This window comes from Vigna unguiculata, chromosome 4 (assembly GCF_037176805.1).
Source record: "Vigna unguiculata cultivar grain cowpea cultivar isolate G323 ecotype 2 chromosome 4, ASM3717680v1, whole genome shotgun sequence".
Lineage (NCBI taxonomy): Eukaryota > Viridiplantae > Streptophyta > Magnoliopsida > Fabales > Fabaceae > Vigna > Vigna unguiculata.
Window position 1 is genome coordinate 13,419,025 of NC_140795.1, and position 6,517 is coordinate 13,425,541.

At 37.5% G+C, this 6,517-nt stretch overlaps 1 long non-coding RNA gene across 1 annotated transcript; it reads right to left on the minus strand.

Moving 5' to 3' along the window:
* Positions 1-3,416: 3,416 nt before the first annotated feature.
* On the minus strand, positions 3,417-6,517 carry LOC114182501 (uncharacterized). The gene is made up of 4 exons (XR_003604101.2): positions 6,375-6,517; positions 5,243-5,532; positions 3,832-4,830; positions 3,417-3,759 (listed from the first exon to the last, which is right to left on the minus strand). It is a non-coding gene; the product is annotated as an uncharacterized LOC114182501 (long non-coding RNA).

A 6,517-nucleotide genomic window follows, 5' to 3' on the forward strand; every position in this document is an offset into this window, starting at 1 on the left:
TCTTTCCTTAGAGTTTAGCTTTCCTTGTTTTTGTGTTTTTCTTGCTTGTCACTAGGTGTTCTTTGTTTTGTCTTAGTAGTTTTCTTTTCTTGAAACTCTTGGGGTGTTGTGGCCGAATCACTTGTCTTGCATTTGAAAGGTTTTGAGCAAGTTTTTAAAAGTGTTTGTTTCACTCCTTTGCTGGATTTTGAGTGCTATCTTTGCCTTGTTACTTTGGGAGTGTGATCTAAACACTTGGGTTGCATTTTGGGTTGGATTTGGTCTCGATTTTCATGTTGTCTAACCCCTAATCCATTTATTTTGTCTCGGATTTGAGTATTTTTGTTTTAGGAATGATGGCAAGTTCATCAAATGCACCTACACCAAACAAAAACAATACATTGATGAGATTGCTTTGGGATTTGGAGTTGTCTAGGAAGGAGGCCTTTGAACGATTGAGAAAGGACAAGGAGCAAAGTGACCTAAGAATCCAAGAGCACATTCAAAGGCTTGAAGCTAGGGAGCAAGAAAGAGAGGCTAGGAAAAGAGGGCATTCTAGGCGCAATCCATCACAAGAGAAGCAAACTCCAAAGATTCCCAAGTTCAAAGGAGAAAATGACCCAAACATCTACATTGAGTGGGAACAAAAAGTGGACCAAATTTTTACCATTCATGTAGTTAGTGATCAAAAGCAAGTAGATTTGGTAGTCTTAGAGTTTGAGGATTATGCCATGACTTGGTGGCATCAATTATGTATGGACAATATTAACCAAGAGTCACTCGTGACTTCTTGGAGGGACCTTAAAAATTTGATGCGCGCTAGATTTGTTCCTTCCTACTATAGGAGGGAGACTGTTTTGAAGCTCCAAAGGCTTCAACAAGGATCCATGTGTGTGGATGAATATTACAAGTTGATGGAGTCCATGCTTTTTAAAGTAGGACTCCAATTTGAAAGTGAAAAGGAAAAGGTAGCTAGATTTGTGAGTGGGTTAAGGAGGGACATACAAGATTTAGTAGAGTTATATGAGTATTCCTCTCTTGACAAAGTTTTACATTTGGCCACCAAAGTTGAAACTCAATTGCAAAAGAAAAAACAGGCCAAGAGGAGTGGTTCATATAATTACTACTATTGTAGTACTTGGAAATATAAAGAAAGAAAACATGATAAATCACCACCCAAGAGTTCCCAAGACCCACTTCCTAGGACTAATTCATTTAGGCCTTCTAATGAAACTCCTAATTCTTCTCAAGGTACAAGGACAAGTTCTATAAAATGTTTTAAGTGTTTGGGATATGGGCACATAACTTCAAATTGTCCTACCAAAAGAACCATGGCCTTAAACCTTAAAAAAGAAGTAGAGAGTGAACATTTTTCTCCCCCTTCCCCCAAAAGTACTTCTTCCCACACTTCTTCTTCAAGTGAAAGGATTAAACCCCTTGAAGGTGGATTGTTAATGATAAGGCACCAATTAAGACAAGTTTTCAAGAAACTTGACCCTTCTCAAAGATAAAACCTTTTTCATTCAAGGTGTCATATCAATGACAAACTATGTCCCCTCCTCATAAATAATGGAAGTTGTGTAAATGTGGCTAGCACAAGGGTTGTGGACAAGCTTGGCTTGAAAACTATCCCTCATGCCAAGCCCTACAAGCTATCATGGCTTAAGAAAGAAGACATTAAAGTAACTCAACAACTCCTCATTAACTTTTCAATTGGAAATTTTAAAGATGAGGTGTTATGTGATTTTGTGCCTATGGAAGCAACTCATATTTTACTAGGTAGGCCATGGCAATTTGATAGAAAAGTCTTTTATGATGGCCATGCTAACACCTATGCTTTCTCCTTCCAAGGCAAGAAGTTCACACTCCTACCTCTCTCACCCAATCAAGCAAATGAGGACCAAAATAAAGTGAAAGATAAGAGAAAAGATGAAAAAGAAAAAGAGCAAGTTACCTCCAAAAAAAGATTTCCAAAGCAAGATGGACATCACCATTCTTCCGTATCATGCAAGGCTCAAAAGGAAGACCCAATGCGCAAGCATGAGAGGAAGAGTGGTCTAGAAAAGAGGGATGGCCTAACAAAAGCTAGGGGTAGTACACTTAGAAAGGATGGAACAAGAGCTTATAAAAGGGAGGCGCAAAACCTCCCCTAAATCAAGTCAAGCTCCATCTACAAAAGCTTAAAGATTTTGTGGTCAAATTCTCTCCAAGAAGGGGAGGATGATGAAGAATTGACCCCAACCAAGGATGGAGGCACATGCTTAAGAAGACTAAGCATGTTTAGAAAGGAAGTTCACTAATCCTTCATCCCTTTCATTTATGTTTGTTATTTTTTATTCCCTAAGTTGACTTAGTTGAATCAATTTTAGTTGACTTGTTGACCTTTGACTAGGTTTGACTTGTTGACTATAGTTGACTTGACTTAAGCCAACATGCTAATCTATGTTTATTTGCTTTGTAGGTTAATTAGGAGTAAGAAAGCAATGCTAGGTGGTGCATGGTGATGTGGGAGCATAAATGATGTAGATGAGAGAGTAAAGCAAAGGCATAAAGGATAAAGTAAAAGGCATAAAACAAGTGTACCTATGTACCTTTGGTCTCCTTTGTTTTTAGCACACTTTGGCACTTTTTGGAGACATATGAGACACATTTTTTGTCTTCTTTTGTGCTAGAACGAAATTAGCCTTGCACACACCAAAGTTGGCTCTTTTGTCTCTCATTTTTGTAATCTTATTTGACCTAGTTTCTAGAAGCTAGGGTTAGGTTTTTGTAGAGACATCCTTAGGTATCTTTTATTTGCTTAGAGGCCCCTAAACTCTTCTATATAAGGGGTGCTCCTAGACATGTAAAAGGGTTGAACATTTTGAAGTAAAAATACTCTTGTGTCTCAACCATTTGTGAAAGTTTCCTCCCTAGGGAGTGAATACTTTTAAGCCTTATCTTGCATAGCAAGTGGCGGCACACATCCACTCATCTTCAAGGTTGTCATGGCTTCTAGCCTAGCCTTGTAGTGGCGTGCTTCTCACATTTTTACCATTTCTTTCCTTTCCATTTTATGTTTTCTTCTTCCTTTAATTGTTCTTGGTTTTCTATGATTTATGTGCTTTCCATTTCCTTTTCATTTTGAATCAATTCATCATCTTCTTCTCTTGAGCTTTATGAAAGGAACCTTCACATCTAGATAGCTTGCTATCTTAATGTCGAGTGGGGATTTCACTTAGCTTTCTTAATTAACTCACACCATATTCAATAATCTTAAAATGAAACAAGATAATCCTTCATCATAGATTTACACGTAGTGGATCGTAGTTATGTAGATCTTATGAAAGACTGATATTTGTTAATTGTATTATATATTTGACTAGTGTAGTTTATTTTAGGACATTTCATATTGTAATGTACTTTTAAAAAATACGTTTGTAATTATTTTACTAATATATAAAATACTAACTCTTCTAGCCAAGGGATGAATATATTTTGGTCTTATTGCTAACAAAATAGACGTTTGAATTTGTAATCATATATAGATGAAATTACTTAATATAAAATCCAATAAAAATGTAAATTGTAACATCAAATACAAATATAAAGTAAATCAACTATCCAGACGTAGATGGTGTCGACCTCGAACTCTACCTCCTCCTCTAGTCTCTTCCTCTTCTATTGCATCACGAGCTATTTGTAATAACTCATGCGTGCGATCCCAAGTAACTGTGCCCTCACTAACGTCTTTGCAGTCTATCATCCGTTAAAGACCACTGACAATGTGTTTCATGGCACCTTGCGATAATACCAAGTTAATGTCAAATATATAAGTTACTAATAATATGAACAAATAAATTTGTAACATACCAATAAACCACAAGAAGATGATGACTCTGACTTCCTTTAAACTAGTATGTCATCTGGAAAATTCTGACGAAGTCGGGGCATAACCACAAGGCTGGGTCGGTCGGCCTCAACTCCGCGTAAAATGTAAGGATGGGAGACCCTCCTAAACCACTACAAATATCCATCCGAACATGAAAAAGGAGCTGGTGTGGGGACCACCTGAACTACGACAAATTGATTATGGTCTCTCCATCGATCATCAATAGTCGCAAAGTACAACATGGGAAGCGAACTCGACGGTTGTGGAATAGGTTGCATGAAGCCAAATTATCGTAGCACACGCTCTAGAATATGACGGTGTACGAGGATATCAAGCCTGAGGAAGCCAGAAAACATGGCAGATACAACAAGTGGTCGATCAGCCCTATGTGCTCCATATGGGTTCCAAATCACCCCATCATATGTTAAGGCATCCAACCGGACTCTAACATCAGCTATAGCGGAAGTAGCGCGTCTAGTGACATAATGTCTGGCACGGGGTTCGATCTCCACATATGTATCCCGTAATTGCTTCCTTCCCAATGTAGGGAAGTGCTCGTATATATAAGCATGTATCAAATAACATTTCATTTAACTATTCTGATATAAAAGATAAAACAAGTAAAATATTGAACAAAGTGTAATATAAAAGGGTACTTGTAGAAGAGGTAGATATCCAACTAATTGCTTTGTATTTGCAAAGTTGGCATCTTCTAGCTGCTCATATAAGTAGACAAGAGCAACAACTCCCCAAGCATATCTACGACATGTAGGGAGATCTCTAAATAACTCGAGGTAATGGGTATGAACATAGGTGGCGCTTTTATTAGCAAATATCATGCACCCTACAAGGTGCAAAAGATATGCACGTGCAACAAACTCCCATAGCTCATTATCACAACAGTTATCATACAACTCTCTCAACCAGCTAAGTCTGACCTGTCCACCCCGACTTTGATTCAACTCATCGCAAGCCATGACCTGATCAACACCAAGAAGAGTCATCAAAATCTAAACTAAATCTTCATATTCAAGATTTTCAGTGGAGCAAAACTCTCCAGTGATGGGAAGATGAAGGAGCGACCAAACGTCATCTAAAGAGATGGTCATCTCACCAATTGGTAGATGAAAAGTATTAGTCTCGGGATGCCATCTCTCCACGGAACCCAATATGAACCCAATATCAGGATATTCATATAAAATATTGCACAAAGGCGATAATCCAGAAGCTACCACAAAGGGGAGAACAGAAGGGTAAGGATGTCCTAATTTTTTCACTTTTTTAATTTGGGAGACTACTTTCCCAACTCTATCCTAAGAAAAAAGAAACATAAAACAAAAAAAAATACATAACAACAATAAAATAAAAAATTTATAAAAACTTCTTACTAACCTGACCATCCCATATGATCTGTGCAACATGATCCTGGTACCGAGTCAATAAAGATGTATCAGACGGACCACTTGGAAATCTTGCACCATCGTTATCAATACCATGTTCCTCGTCCTAAGGAACATCAGAAACCTCATGCTCAACAACATCATCCTGAAGTACATCAGCCTCGTGCTGACTCTTTCTATGAGCTGAAGCGGTCGGTCTCCTCTGTGTAGCACCTTGTGCAGAACTCTCGGGTGCATCATGTGAACCGCGTCTAGATAAATTACCTCGTGTCCTAACCATATCTATAATTCAAAGTTTCAAACATTACAATCAAACATAAATCATAAAACAAGTAAGGTATAGGCAACTACGAGATTTCTGGTTTGAACAAGACTATCTGCAATGACAGGGACCTTCTCAACAACACTATTCAGAATTTCAAGGAATGATCTGTTAGTGTCGCCAGCTCATTCCCTAGCTTTGTTTGATTTTAGAGTCAAAGTTGGGTCAATTATGAGAGATAAAATGTGCATCAATACAACATATATGCATGCGCATGCCGATCCTCTCTGTAATTGTAAGTTGTAACTCTGCTACTGTGCCAAGTGGTGGTGGGAGCCTTCAAACTTTCATATACTCAAAAATATTCCAACCATTTAACTCTGCATAATCTCAATATATACTCTATTTCTTTAATTTAAATGTTGTTTTCTATAACTCAAACTCAATTATTGAAACTAAAAAAAAAAACATTGAAACTAAAAAAAAAGGAAATGGATGTCAAAATCCGTTTCGCAATTTCCTGAAACGGATGTTGACATTTGTTTCAAAAAAAACAAAAAAATTTTACGAAACGGATCTCGACATTTGTTTCACAATTTAACGAAACAGATCGAAACAGATCTCGACATCTGTTCCACAATTTAACGAAACGATCTCGACATTCGTTTCAGAAAAAAAAAATAACGAAACGGATGTCGACATCCGTTTCACAAATTCCTGAAATGGATCTCGACATCTGTTATGGCAAAATTCAGTAAAAAATAAAATGGGTATTCAAATTATAAGGGTTGCGGATTAAAGTGATTCACACGTATCATCATTCACAAAAAAGCAAACAAAATATGAATGAGAAAACCTTAACTGGATGCGAATGGTGTCTGAATGATATGTGAATGCAAAGTGAAGGCAAAAAAAAGGGCTTGCTGTTGCTCCTCGTTGCTTGCTTGCTGCTGTCTCGTATCTACTCCAAGTGAAGGCAAAGGCAAATTTACAAAAGTGAAGACA